Genomic DNA, 15,332 nt, shown 5'->3' on the forward strand with positions numbered 1-15,332 from the left:
CTACTGTATTTATAACCTATCACTGAACCACTGCAAAGCAAGATATCTAATAAAGCTATGGAAATTACATGCATTGCAATGGAGCTGAATACATTTACATTTGTAGTATTTTGACATTTCCGAATTTATTGCAGATTACCTTGTTTGTGCATGTCTGTGCTTTAATGGTTTTTTAAGGCAGAAAATAGTGGTTTGTGATTGTATTCCCAGTAGAAATTTATTATGAATCCACCATATGGAGTATTACATAAAACTAAACTTGTAACGTGGGTAGTTTTATTATTGCAAAGCAAGATCTACTGTACATTATTGAAAATTAGTGATAATAATGTCAAAGAAGGGAAGTTCGTTTATGAGGGGTGTCTTCATTTTGTGCTTAAATTGTCACAAAGATTTTAGATTTTGTTTTAAGATGAAAGAGCTATCCTTTGACAGTTAGGGTATCAGATAATATAAACGTGTAGTACCTCTCCTGTCTCCTGCTCCCAGGTTCCCTCATGCTGATATTTGCTAAAGCAAGAGAGGGACAAAGAGATAGCATGAGTTTTCACTTCATGCACAAGTCCATCTTCCCATGAGACTCAGTGGCACCAATTTCTAGCCACCTCCAACAACCATAAGCCGTTAGAAATTCCATGAGCAATGGTCACGGCAGCTATTGCTAGAGCACATGGGATTTTATTATTTTCTTTTTTCTTTCTTACCTAGCATTTATTGGGCATCCTACTTGAGGGATTTTAAGTACCTATTTCTGCTAGCATTTTCAGCTCAGAGAAAGTGTAAGGGTGAGGCCAAAAGAAGTTTCATATTTATGTCAATCAACATTTTGCATGGACATCTCCCAGTGACTTCATTTTTGGCAGGTTCCTAAACGTTTGCATGATGGGTGGAGTAAAAGAAAAATACACTGATGGGTTTTTTTTTTTCAAGTGCGTGAGGTTAAAAAAAATAATTGCCTGACATTTTCTACGAAGGGCCTATAGTTATTTTATAATCAGAAGAGACCCCAATAAATATAGTTAACGTTAAAAAGTTAAAGCATTGTACACGACACCTTCCTTTACTATCCTTTGTGAGTACATTTATTTGGAAGCCCTTTTTATTATTTTCACTTATCATTTGTATCCCTAGAAAGGACTGGCATCACAGGCACAACCACCTTGAAATATCAGGAGGGAGCTGGAGGAGAGGTTTTCAACCATCTAGGATTCTGCAGAGTGTACTGTTGTGTTGTGTGTCAGGAAGGGCAGGACTGAGTCTACTACTTTACATATTTGAATCAAAGCCCTGAGTATCTGTCCATGCAAAAGGTTTATTGTACAGAGGAGTTAATGTTCTATATATGAAAAATTTGCAACAAGCTTTGCAAATGTAAAGCATTTTAGAAAAATCTTAAAAGTCAATTCATTATTTGTCCCCAGACTGGTTTTTAGGTGTAGTCCTGTTCCAGTGGAGAGATTTTGGTGATGGGACTATCTGAGCTCTGAGAGTGTTTTGTATTTATAACTCCACTCTGATCCAAAGTTCCAGCAAAACTTGAGCAACTTTGCTACCAACAGCAAATGTTCATTTAAAGATTCAAGTACCTGTGTGAACACATTTTATACTCTGTGTAAACTACTGTTGAATTTTTGAGAAACTTTTAATGTTTTCAGAATTCATGGGCATGAAGAGGTTGTCTTGACTGCTTGAAATGTCTTTGAAGTGTGACATTCTGTACTTAATGGTTGTTTTGGTTACTTATCTGACTCTCTACTTCAGAATACGAAATTACAACTTTCGCCTCCTGCAAGGTTGACAATTTAGTTGACAGTTTTTAGCCAGGGGGCAATTGAGACTTACCAGTAACTGAAAATTATTTTGACAAACCTTATTAAAATAATTTTTATAACAATAGGTAGGACAGCACACTGAAAACTCATGTAAATTAAGAGCTTAAAAGAGTGACTGGCTAGGAGTTCACCATGGCTAGAAATCTATCTCTTCAACCAGCTGTTCTGATATTCTATAGATAGTGCCATTCTAATTCTTCTTAAGCTAGTGGTGAAAGCTCTTATTAAAATGTTGAGTAATAGCTTTTTATCAGGACACTAGGTTAATAAAAGCAGAATAGTCCTCAGTGCAATAATCTTCCAGAGTGGATCCATTTTTCTCCTTTTAAAGTCTTCACTCTTACTAATATACTGAAGAGAAAGCATGAACTCAAAAGAGAGTGCACAAGAAGGTGTACCAGAGGGCGAGCATGTGGGGAACTGAATGGATTGACTTTGCCTTGGTCTTAGCCATGGACCCATTGGGGTGGACCATACGTATTCTTTATGTAAATGAATTTTTAAAAAATAAGAATAAAACTGCTTTCCAGTAAGATTTACACACTACCAGTATCTCTTGTCAGCCTTTCTAGTTCTCAGCATCATTTATTTCTCAGGCTATGTAGTTTCGTATTACATTTCATTTTATTCGTTATTACAAAAAGCCAACTGCTCAAAGAGAATAGCATCATTTCCCAAACCAGGCATATAGGCACCCAAGAAGAAATTAACCAAGACGGAAATGAGCAGACAGCTGGGAGACAATGAAGTAAGTGATAGCAAGGAGGAGAACATAATAAAGCGAATCAAAGGGTTTGCTGGCAGATTATATATCAAGACTGAAAGAGAAGGATTATGCATGAAAATCACCAGTAGACCCTACTTTCTAAAAAATATATATTGAAATAGTTGATATATAAGAAATTCAAAACTTTCCTTTTGCTTTTGGATTTAACATCCTCTTAAAACTGTCTCTGGGGCTGAGCCTGCGCGTCCGGAGCCTGTGCTCCGCAATGGGAGAGGCCACAACAGTGAGAGGCCCGCGTACCGCAAAAATAAAAAATAAAAAACTGTCTCTGGTGTCCTAGGGACTATAAACTTGGGGATAGGGTAGGAAAACCATATGGCAGATCCATGTATAGTGAGAAGCATGCTATAAATTATACTTCTTTCTCATGTATCTCTTAAAGTGGCCAACTTTTGGTCAAACACATGCTTTGCAGTTGCCTCTGGCTAAAAACAGGAAATTCTTGTTTTGAGCTTTTTCTGCTAAGAGAGTGACAGAGTGTTCAGTTGACTAAGTCAATTATCATCATTTCAAATGCATCTCTACAGCATTTTCTGGAATAAGAGTCTGTTACAATAACACCAAATACGTTGATTCTTTGGAAACATACGAAAATTAATTGCAACATGGGCCATCGATTTTTAGCAGTAGGTCTCAGTGGTGGGAAGAGGGAATCTATCAGAACTGTGTGTGTATGTATGTGTATTTGTGTGTAGTTTGAAAAAGCCCTGCATGTGATGCTCATACTTAATCCCCTATGTGGAGGTTGATCAATTTTTGTGTTTAAATTTACAAGCTCAATAATCAAGTGGCTATTTCCTTCCCTGTGCTCTCCATAATGTGGGTTAGCTGCCGTATTATCCAAACAGGTGGGCTTAGTGACTAAGAGTTAACTTAGTTAACTGAGAAACTAGCATTCTCAAAGATTTCCTAAAATAATAAAATAAAAAACATTTATTCTTTATTAAAACGTTTTATGCTATGTATGCATATCTAGATACACAAAACAGAAGAACTTTTAAGAAGCATCATTTAAATTATCACTGATTAATAGGTTCGATTGGATAGTTTATTCCCAATCTTTGTCCATTCTCATAACTGCTATAGCTACCTCTTAACTTTTTTGGAAGTGTCAATAGACTGAATTTAGAATTAAAACATGCCAGATTGTGGAGGACTCTAAAGATTCTTTGGAGTCAAAAGCTTTTGAAGATGACACCCAATTATCTTTTGATCTTTGTCACAATCACAAGGTACTATATTTTATTTAGACTTTTAATTAATGAAGATAGACTTATTTATTTCTTCTAGAATTCCTGATCATCCCTGCTTTCTAACTGAAAGTCTGGATTTTGCATTTTTTTGACGGGGTGGGGAAGGGGTTACATCTTTTATAGGCTCATCACAGAAATATAAGAGGAAGAAATTTATACAATAATGTGAATATATACTTTTATAGACTCTCATGACTGTAACTTTTATTTCAACAGCTTCTGTGTTCTAATTTATTATTATTGATACTTGCAGGCATTTTACTTAACTTGCATTGTAAATATAACACACAAGAATGTATTTTTAATATCTCTGGTGTTTCTAATTACAACTTTACGCCAGGATTTAATTTTTATTTTATGCTTTAAACAGATTATAGTAGGGTTTTAAACAGAGAGACAAGTACTTTCTGGGTAAAACTGGATTTGATACTTTATTCTGACCTTTCTCCCATTTGCAGATTAAATAACCTCATATTGCTCCATAAAGTATCACTAAAAAGAATTTATATCTATTGAGCACCTAGTGTGTATCTACTACTACACTAGATGGTTTTCATATTTTCACATTTATCTCCTTGATAACCCTGTGAACATACCATATTTTTAAAGGAGTGAACCTAGAGTCAGAGAGGTTAAGTAACTTTCTCAAGATTCTGTAGCTTTTAAATAACTGATCTTCTTTCATTATTATTATCATTAATGATGATAATTTTTATAGCCACAATTTACTGAGTACTTTCTAGATGTCAAAGATATTAATTTTCTTGCATACAAACATATTTCACTCAGACGTCCAAGAAATTAACATACATATTTTACCAATGAAGATGTGGAAGATCAGGGAGGTTAAGTAAATTTTCCAGGATGACATAGCTAGTTAGTGACAGGGTTTGAGCTTTCCAGCGTTGCATTTAACACTTGCTTGTGTACTTCACAAACTATTCCTGTTTTGATGAACAGTAATATTATTAGAATAAGTGACCAGTTCCTATAGCCATCTTGAAGGACAACATTTTTCATTCATATGATAAACTATTTTATGTCTATCATTTTTTATAGTCTCATTGCTCTGTAGTTACTTCTATTGTAACCTTTATGATTGGTTATCTGGCAGCGGTAGGACATTTTCATGGTGATCAAACGTGAATATATGTTAGTACAAATTAAGGGTTTGCTTTGTTCGTCTGCTTTCCTTCCAGCCTAAACACTGAGCTGAAATCGAGACATTGGACATGATAGTTTATTGAAACCTGACATATCTGGGCAAGATTTTTTTTGCCAACTCTCGAAAACCTTACTGAGTTTAAATTATTTCACAGGCATCAGTCAAAACACATGAGAATCCTGGGAAAGGATGGTGCTTTTCCTGCACAGCTGCTCTACAGAAAGGGGATTTCATGGGAAGACTTCTCATCTTGGTGGAATGTTGTTAGGAGCAAGGGCTTTTCCTTCCTCAGGAGAGAAGCCACCTTCTCTCTCACAGGCCTAAACGATGCAGGAATGTCACATTACTTGCATTATTTTGATTCTTTTCCTGACTTTGATTTTGCTCTGGCACTTGTCTAAAAACAGAACTGTCAGCACCTTCATTTTTTGTTCATCCTGTTTCCCAGCCAAGGATAAGTAGTAATAGGTTCAAATTCCCAAGTGCCTGCACTTGGCTGTGAAATAGCAGTGTGTGATGGTTCAGCTCCAGAGGCTCCCACCTCCCGTCATTGTAGGCTTCTAATGGAAATCTTATCTGAGACCTTCCCTCAGAGCATCCTGGCTCCTAGTGGTTTCTTGGTGATAGCCAGAGACAATGGCCCCACCCAGGCTGTTCTCTGAATTGGGGAGTTGACTGATTCTTTACCATCACCTGTCAGTTATGTAGCATTTCCAAGCCCTTCCCCTACTGATCTTGCAAGGATTAATTTCTTATTTTTATTATTGAAATGCTTCTGAGATGAAGAGTAATATCAGATTACCTAAGTCCCTGGGAAAGGAAGACAAACATTCAGAGAGCTTTCACATGTATTAGAGAAAAGAGCCCAGTGGCCTAGACAAAGTTGGTAATTAACAAGCTCATGAAACAGAGTTTCTTCTTCATAGATCTCTATTGAGAAACACTCATAGGATCTTTATGTTTCGTTGAATATGGAACCCACTAGTGACTTGATAAAGAAAATCTGTTAGTTGCTGAAGAATTAAATAATGTATTCATAGCATTTCAATTAATAGACTCAACATTTTTTAAACAATTTATTTGACATCCACTCATCACATTCATTCAGCAAAGGCTTCTTAAGTACCTGCTAGGGAAAAGGGTAGAGTATTGTGGTTTAAAAAACACAAACACTAGAATCAGACAACTTGGTTTCAAATCCTGGTTCCTCCATTTAGAGCTCTGTGACCTTGGGCAAGCTACTTAACCTCTCCTGCCTTAGTTTATTTACTCGTTTAAAAAATGGAAATAGTATGTGCCTCAGAGGATTGTTTTGAGAATTAGATATAATACATAAGAAGCTTTTGCATATAGAAGTCCCTTAACAACTGTTGTCATTATTACTTAAGGCACCATGCGTGTTCCCACTATAGTTACAACTATCTAAGGAAAGGTCCTCCCCTGGAAATTGTTGATAATGTTCTTAAATAGTCAAAATACAGACATGGGGAAACATAAACAAAATACAGAGTTAAGTAACAGTATGGAATCTGTCACATGATTAACTACCAGTGACTTCTTTTGTTCCTTTCGACTTTAAGGTTTGGGTAATACAGGCTGGAAGTTTCACAGGAAGATGTGTTTCAGTGCCTGTGTAATCAAGGCAGGCTTCAGGGAAGAGGAGGAGGACTCTTACCATCTAATCCCAACTAACTTTACCCCTTTTCCCATCATACTCTGATTGCCTCTTCCTACCATCCACCTCCAACTATCTACCTCATCTAATTGAGCTTCTCAGTGATCCCTAGGCACTTTTGCAATTCCATGCCTTTGCACACACATGCATTTCTTCCGTCCCTCTATTTTATTTTTGCCCAGTTATCACAGAATCACAAAGTTTTTTTGAACAGTGGATCATTTACTCTTAAACTAAGACAGAACTCCTGACCCTTGCTTCCCCTGGCCCAGCCTCCCCTGGCTCACCTCGCTCCTTGCCTTTACATAACTTAGTCTCTTACCCTAAAACGGCCCACTGTCTTTTTTCTTGACTCCTAAATATGAAAGAAGGGATTAATGGTACTCAGAATCTAAGAGCTTGCATTGTGAAGTTCTCAGTCTGTTATAAGTAGATTTTGAAATCCATCATGTATATGTGTGTGTGTGTATATATATATATATATATATATATATATTTTTTTTTTTTTTTTTTTTTTTTTTTTTTTTTGCGGTACGCGGGCCTCTCACTGTTGTGGCCTCTCCCGTTGCAGAGCACAGGCTCTGGATGCGCAGGCTCAGCGGCCATGGCTCATGGGCCCAGCCGCTCCGCAGCATGTGGGATCTTCCCGGACCGGGGCACAAACCTGTGTCCCCTGCATCGGCAGGCGGACTCTCAACCACTGCGCCACCAGGAAAGCCCCATCATGTATATTTTTATATTTTATATATGTATGCATCTAGCCAATTAAGCTGGAAATAAATAATCAAAATGAATCCTAATAAATGCTGAGCATATGCCGAAGTACAATGGTTGTAACTTCTGGAGAATAGGGTAAATTCACCCACTTTTAGGGTGAATGCATATTATGTATCAGACTGAAAACTCTTATTTTCAAAAGGTAGAATTTAAAAGTAAGCTCTTCAGGGTCTTGGAAAAAAGTCTAGGCAAAGAATAGAACTTCTGAATGTCAGAACTGACAGTGTCTCTTGATTAAAATGATTAATGGTGTGGGTGTTACTTCTGATTGCACGCTAGCCTGAGTAGGAGGCACTTTTCTAAACTGCCTTATAGGTAGAGGCATGGGGAACATTATCATGTCTGTAGAGTGCCCATGATGCAGGCAGCTGCTGCGCGGGCCACACAGTGAAACCAGGAGACAAGGTGAGACAGAGGCTCTCCGACTGCATCTGGCAACCCCTCCGCCCTCTGAAACAAAATCATAAGGTTTTGAGTCATGTCATTGGTATTTGCTTCAGACTTTCTCCCACCCCAAGGCTTTGCTTAAGCTGACTGTGAATTTCTGAGGAGGCCAGACACTGAAATTTTCTAGAGAAGTGCTCACAATTTGTTATGCTTGGATAGTCCCATTTAACATCCCACAGCATGTCACACAGTGTGCGATCTGGGGAGTTCACTAATTAACTGTGTGACCTTGGGAAAGTCACAGTCATTGGGCTGAATAATAACCATAACTCCTTCCAACTCTATGCTGCCTGGATCTCCATCCTTGCACGTATCTCCCTGTTCCCTAAGACTCTTTCCTCATTTGCTCCTAGTGGGAAATTCTGCATATTGTGCTTAACAGGCTGTTAAATTATCTTAATTAAAGTGTCAAGGGATAAAATTTGAAGATTACTCAGAGCTGCCACCCCAGCCCTTCCCCAGCCAGCTCGAGAAGGCTTTTGCCAAGAAGATGCAGATGTGTAATACTTAGTAAGCACTCTCTGGGTTAACACTGAGCCAGTGGATTCCGTGGTCTTTAGACATGGGATGAAGTTGAAATGCGTTGTCTTTTTGGACAGACTTGCCATAAACCAGAAAGCGATGCCTCCGTCAAATTCAAGACTTTATTTCATGAAAAAGACTCTAACAAACACTTAAGGGGAAAAAAGTCGGAGAAAAAAATTCAGACCTTATTCTGATCCTCCACTCAGGCCAAAGCAGCTCTGTTCAAAAGACCTGATGTTGGACTTCACAGCCCACTCCTTCTGTGATGCTTCTATGTTTGAAGAAATATGTCTTGGAAGCCCTAGACTTGTATCATATTTTTTTTAATAAGAAAAACAAGTCCTTCCAAAATAATTAGTTCAGGATTTTTATCTGGATTAGCCAAATACCCAGGGCAGTAATTGGGACAGGATAAGTTTTTGAGGACAAGGCTGACACTACACATCTTCTAAGGGGAACATTCCACCAAAGTGGAAAATGTATGACCAATCTGACCCAATATTTAGATAGAATTGGCAATTAGCTACCAGATGTGGAGGGAGTAGGTCTCAGAGAGCTCCTTCCCCAAATCTTCCCAGCCCAGAATTTCCATGACTAAAAGCCCACTTGTCCTGAGAGGATGTTTAGCATAATAGTTAAGAGCACACACTTTAAAGGGAGACTGCCTGGTGCCAGGTGGTGACCTTGGGAGAAGTACTAACACCTCTGTGGGTCAGTTTCCTCACCTGTGAAATGGTATAGACTAGTACTTATTTCATAGTGTTGTTATGCGTGTTGAATGAGTTAGTATATGTAAAAGGCTTGGAACAGGAACTGGCAAGTTTTAAGTTAAGCATTGATGTCGTAGGAACGTTGTTTAAAATCCAAAAAAAGCAAGGAAATGTAAGAACACAAAGTTATTGTCAGGCGTTTAGCATGAATTAATCCCCTTGTCTGTTCTTAGGGGCTCTGAGTATCGTGGGGACCTAGGGAAGCTAGGAACAAGAGAAGTCAGAATAACTGCTATACATAAAAGAAGAGGTGAAACAAATGCTTACCTGACTCAAGGTTTTGTTTTTGAGCCAGCTTTCCTTTTTTTTCTGTGCATTTTAGCTTCCTATCACATTCTGATTGTAGATTGTGAATTCATTATTTCCTCATTATTCAACGAACCCTGGCTTTTATGATGACGGTTCTTAGAGACCCTCTCCCTTGTCTAGGTAGGAATGAAGAAGTACTTTCAGCATCTCTTCTTATATCCTTTGTCTTAACATTCAGGAAGACAATCAGTGGACACTGCCAGTTTATCAATCTTGCTCCTGTTCTATTAGGGGTAAATGTTGGCTTCTCTTAATATGTGAGTTAGTGATAAACGTCTTTGCTCTATCTTCCTCTTTAAAGAAGATCCCCTACAGGAGTGGTTCTCAGACTTGAGCATGCATCAGACTCAAGCGGAGGCTTGTTAAAGTGCAAATTTGTCTGGCCCACACCCGTTTCTGAGGAAGTAATTAACATATGGAGGCTGAGAATTTGCGTTTCTGACAACTTTCCAGGTGGTGCTGATGCTGCTGGTTCCGAGAGCACAATCTGAGAGCCACTGTCCTAGAGGAGAATTCCTACCATTACTTGCACATCGGAATGTCCTGGAGAACTTTAAAAACCCCACTCCAGAGATTCTGACTTAATTGACTTTGGGTATGGCCTGGGCATTGGAATTTATAAGAACAGCACAATACATCTAGCTATAGAAGATTATGACTGAAACTGTTGTGATTTAGGGGGGAAAAGTAATTTGCTTGTGTGTACTCAAGGTTTCATTTCAAGGGCAGATCATAGTAGGATAGAAATAGGCTCTTTTTATTAGCTCCCTCTCCAAACAAACAAAAAACTCCCAAAAGCTGTTTTCTGGTGAGGATGACTGCATTGACCTAATAAGCAAAAGCGTTTTTCCTGGGAGCCACAGGAAAAGAAATCACCATTGTAGTAATGCGGAATGCTTGCGCACAGTCAGTCCTGGGGGCAGGGTAATGAATAAATACTGCTGTTGGCCCTATGACCCCCCATGGCCTTTTTTCTCAGCTATTCAGTGTGAGGGAAGCTCCCCTACTCTGTAGCTACAGAATCAGAGGGGCTCATGCCTGCGTGCTGACCATGGTAACCATCAAGAAAGAACTGGGGTTTTTGTCCACCCAGAGCAAGCGACTCTGGATCTGCTAGATAGAAACTGGGCTATAAAAGCCATTAATATACTATGGAAGAGGCTGATAATGGTGCCTCTTGTCAGACTCAAGGATAGAGGCTGTGTGAAACAAGAAGTTTAACTAGCTGTGGCCTTTATTTGATAAAGTGTAGTTTACTTTCTACTTGAGCTTTTTATTGACCATAATAATTCTAATTGAAATAAACATTTTGATTACAGCTCTGTTCTGCAACTGCTTAATAGGGAACTAAAATAACTTTCAATAATCATTTTGTCCAAATGGGATTCATTTAGCCTGACAGTTATTCCAGGCATTTATTGGCATGCGGCAGGCTGGGAGTGTTTCCGAGCATAATTACGGGAACGTTTTACACTGGGGTTAACCTTACCAAAATGACAGACTGAAAAGTGGTGTAAAGGAGCAAATAAAACCCATAATCTGCCATAGAAACTCATAAATGAATCCCCTTTCTCTACTGTTTCTGATGCCCAGGGCTCTAGTTAAAATTAAAAGGAGTTTTCTTTTGGAACTGACAGTCTGGCTGCAGGAGCACATTTTAATGAGGGTTCACTGCAAACCCAGTGCTTCTGGGACGTGGGGAATTTTATAGCCACTAGGAATTCTTGGGGTTCAGCTAGGGGGATCTGGGCTGTAAGGTGGCTGAGGTGGGGGGTATATATACCTTCAGCTCAGCAAAGGCTCCAGGCCCCATCCCTCAGCCAAAGGGAGGGACAGAGTTCCTTGTCTTCTCTCCTTCTCAGTTAGGGGTCAAGGAGATGGAGAGGCCAGACTTCCTGGGGCATTGATCCTTTTCCTTCATGCCCTTCCAAAGCAGAGCTGCCTGCTGCAGGTTTGCAGGTTCTACCTTCTTTCCTGGAAGCCGCCTTCACTCAGCCTCCAGCCTGAACCACGTGAGACCTTTGATGCGTGAAATGGGAAACCAGCATCCTCATGGATGGGGTAGCAGAAGAGGCAATCGTGGCTTTCGGGGTGGGACTTTGAATCATCCCTGTCACAGCTGAGATGAATCTGATTATTCATTGTTGTCAGCAGGGCTGTGTTCAGTCTGCTGGGCAGTTTAGAGCACAGCAGTGATCTGGGGCCTTCTGAAGGGCCCAAGGCTCTTCTGGATGAATGGGGATTAGCTGAAAGTTTTTGAGGGGTCCAAGGGCAACCTTAAGTCCAAAACAATTTATGCAAGTTCAGTATTATCATGATGGGTGTTACTTCTTTATGTCCAATGCTATCTTTAAAGCTCTTTGAAAACTGGAAACCTACATTGCTGAAAATAAACGTTCTTGAATGATACAAAGATTCATCAGGGTTTTGGTAAGGCGACAGAAACTAGCTGCAGTTGCTCTGTTTGGTTCATTGGAACCAGCTGCTACTTTCAAGAAGTCCTCTGCTGCTCCAGCTAAAAAGAGGAGAACGTTTGGCAATTGTCTAGGCAACTGTTTCCGTGATCACACACTCCAGGGTGATGCTTCTGTCCTAGGTGCTTCAGGCTCACCTGGAATGCTTTAATTTAGTAAGAATCCGTACCTGAAGGAAACTACACCTGAAGCTACTCTACCTCTCTGGGCTTTCCAGTTACCCAGGCCAATGCACCGTTGTCTTTGTTCTTTGAACAAATTTGGTTGGGTTTTCAGTTACTTAAAACTAAAAGTAATCCAGCTAATAAATAGAAATTTGGTGTTATTACACTAAAGTCAGGTAAGATAATAAGGTAAATTTATACACCTGGATAGGAAAGGACACTGTAGATCTCCTCAAGGGCAAAGCCTGATATATTAGAACTCTAGATTAAATAAATTTTCTTATTTGCTTCAACCTCTATGTAAATAAAAATAGAATCTATTAAATGTTGACAAAAGTGATTAAACCCCATGCCCATATAAAAGAAACATTTCCACAGAGCAGACACTAAATCTTTCATAGGAGTCATCTGCTAGAGTTTGCCTGTAATGTGACATAAAAAGTCACCATCACAATCTACTCCTAGAACTGGCTATAAGCACTCTTGCTTTTGTGAGTCTGAATGCAAATCATCTTTTGTTAAATAACAGCCTTGTTGTATTAGAAGCTGTCGAGGAGCATATACTTTAAAAGAACCCAAACTTTAATCTTTTTACAAGCCTTTGGAGGCTATTCCTTCTCATAACCCCTGTGCAACACTCCCCTTACCCCTACCCCCAAAGCAAAACACCAGGCCTTCCTATTATAGATGAGAAAATCAAAACAGCACATTCTCTCCAGGGGAATGGTTAGGCAGGACATGAATCGAAGACATTGTTTTCTACCTGCAAAACCAAGGCTGTGTTTTGTTTATGCTGTTCTAATTAGAAATTGTGCCTTCTTGGGTAATTTCCTTGTCTACCTCCCTTTGTGAACACAAATTTGACAGAACTGGGGCAGACAGAAAACAGAGGAGTTTGTTACAACCAGTATTTATTGCAACACATCTCTTTTACAGGAAGGATCATGTCCATATGTTTATAGAGGACCAAAGGTGTAGGGAAATCTGTTTTGGGGAGAGAGAGTCCTATTCTAAACCAAATGGCAGAAAATTGCAAAATGAAATTTCAATTCTAGAATTTGGGGCTGAAGTGACTTTTGTGATTTTAAAAAAATTATAGTGTAACAACTCTATGCCATTTGTAGAAATCTGGAAAATCTCTGAGTATAACTTTGAACTTCCATAATTGCAACTGCAGTGGATGAGGACTGCTTTAGCTTGCATTCTTCTTTGCACTTGTTCAGATTCCCCCACTGACTCGATTCCCTTCCTGAGCAGGTAGTGGATGAGGTGCTACTGCTTGGTGGTGCCATAGTCCCATATTTTGTGTGGTTCTTGATTCCATGTATGCTTTTTGATTGTGCTTTCTTTTGTCCCTGGAGGGGAATATAAATTGACCATTGATTTCTTTTCTGAATAGTTCTGACCACTAATCTCTTTCTCACGGTCTTGTAATTTTAAGAAGAGAAAGATGAACGTCACTCCATTTTCACTAGAAATGCAATTACAAAATAAATGACTACACTGTTTGAGAAGGACAAGTATTCACTGGTGTCTCAGGATGAGCTAAGAATGGCCAGGTTGAATTCAGCTCCAAGCAATGCTCCTTCCTGAACAAGTTCTAGTCTTTGATTTTCCTACTTACTGGACACCCATTACTCCCTTATTGCTCAAGGCCATTCTCTATCATTCTCATTATCTGCATCCTTCCTGATTTCTACCCGTTTGTCTCTGTTACAAGTTGAATTGTGTCCCTTTCAAATTAATATGTCAAAGTCCTAACCCTCACTACCTCAATATGTGACTTTTTTTGGAGATGTTTTTGCAGATGTAATTAGTTAATATTAGGTCATACTGGAGTGGGGTAGGCCCCTAAACCAATATGGCTAGTGTCCTTATCCAAAGGGGAAATTTGGACGCAGAGACACAGGGAGAGCGCCATGTGAGAATTGCAGTTATTCTGCCAGAAGCCAAGGAACTCCCAGAAACTATGAGAGGGACCTGGAACAGATTCTTCCCTAGAGCCTTCTGGGGGAGCATGGCTGCTGACACCTTGATCTCTGACTTCCAGCTTCCAGAACTATGAGACAATAATTTTTTGTTGTTTAAGCTACCCAGTGTGTGGTATTTTGTTATGGAACCCTAGCAAACTAATATATTTTCTCATTATCACCATTCCTCCAAACACACACACACACACACACACACAGAGACACACACACACACACACTCTCTCACACACACACACACTCACTCACTCGCTCACTCCAAACTTCAGCTTTCCTTTGTTCCATTGTAGCAGGACCTTAATGGGTGACCGCTTAGTTTAATGACACATCTCCATGGTGTGACCGGACCGCCATAACTGAAGAATCCTGTACTATGTTCTGCTGAAGCCATTTCTGAAGAATGTAAACCAGGTCCACCCCACTTACTGGAGGCAGCAACCCCCGCTGCAGACAGTCCTGCATCAAGGGACCCCAACATCTCTACAAGGCAGACCTGGGAAAGCCTGGTGCTGCTCTTCCCAGAGCATGTTTGCATTTTAGCAGGTCCTTCCATGTTTCAAACTAAACAAGTCAACATGACAGGCCACTGGGGAGGTATTTGGAGAGGGGAGGACCGTTTCCGATGGGGCTAAGTTTGGGAACAAAGGAAGTCTCTCCCCATCTATCCAGCAAGTCCCCTTGTGCAGTTGGTATCTGGAGGCTGCCCCCCGGGCTGAAACACCATGTGTCCACATTGCTGGCCTCAGATCCCAACCTGCTCATGGAATGTTCTCTAGCAGGTACAGCTTTCCCCAGCTGCCTTTCCTTTCACCCCAGAAGAGTTTCCTCAAAGTCTGTGCCTTCCCCGACTGGAAAAGAGTCTCAACTCACTATTACTGTCCTCAAATCTTTGTTCAAACCCAAGAGAACTCACAGGACCCTCTGGAAACCATGCTGTTGGGGGCGGAAGGGAACCAGGAGGGCAAGTATTTTGCTCACAGCAGCACTTTCAGGAGCTGGTGCCCAGAGAGTGACATTTGTCCCCGGGAGTAAACTCTAAATTATATCACAAACGAACAATTTAAATGAAAGCTGGCATTTCTGACCTGCCTGCTGGCAGCCACCACCATGCTGAAAAGTGACATCATTTATGACACTAGCAGTTAGGAAGCCCAGGGTTTGAGGTC

This window comes from Mesoplodon bidens (genome assembly GCF_964165515.1).
Source record: "Mesoplodon bidens genome assembly, chromosome: 9".
NCBI classification, from domain to species: Eukaryota; Metazoa; Chordata; class Mammalia; order Artiodactyla; family Ziphiidae; genus Mesoplodon; species Mesoplodon bidens.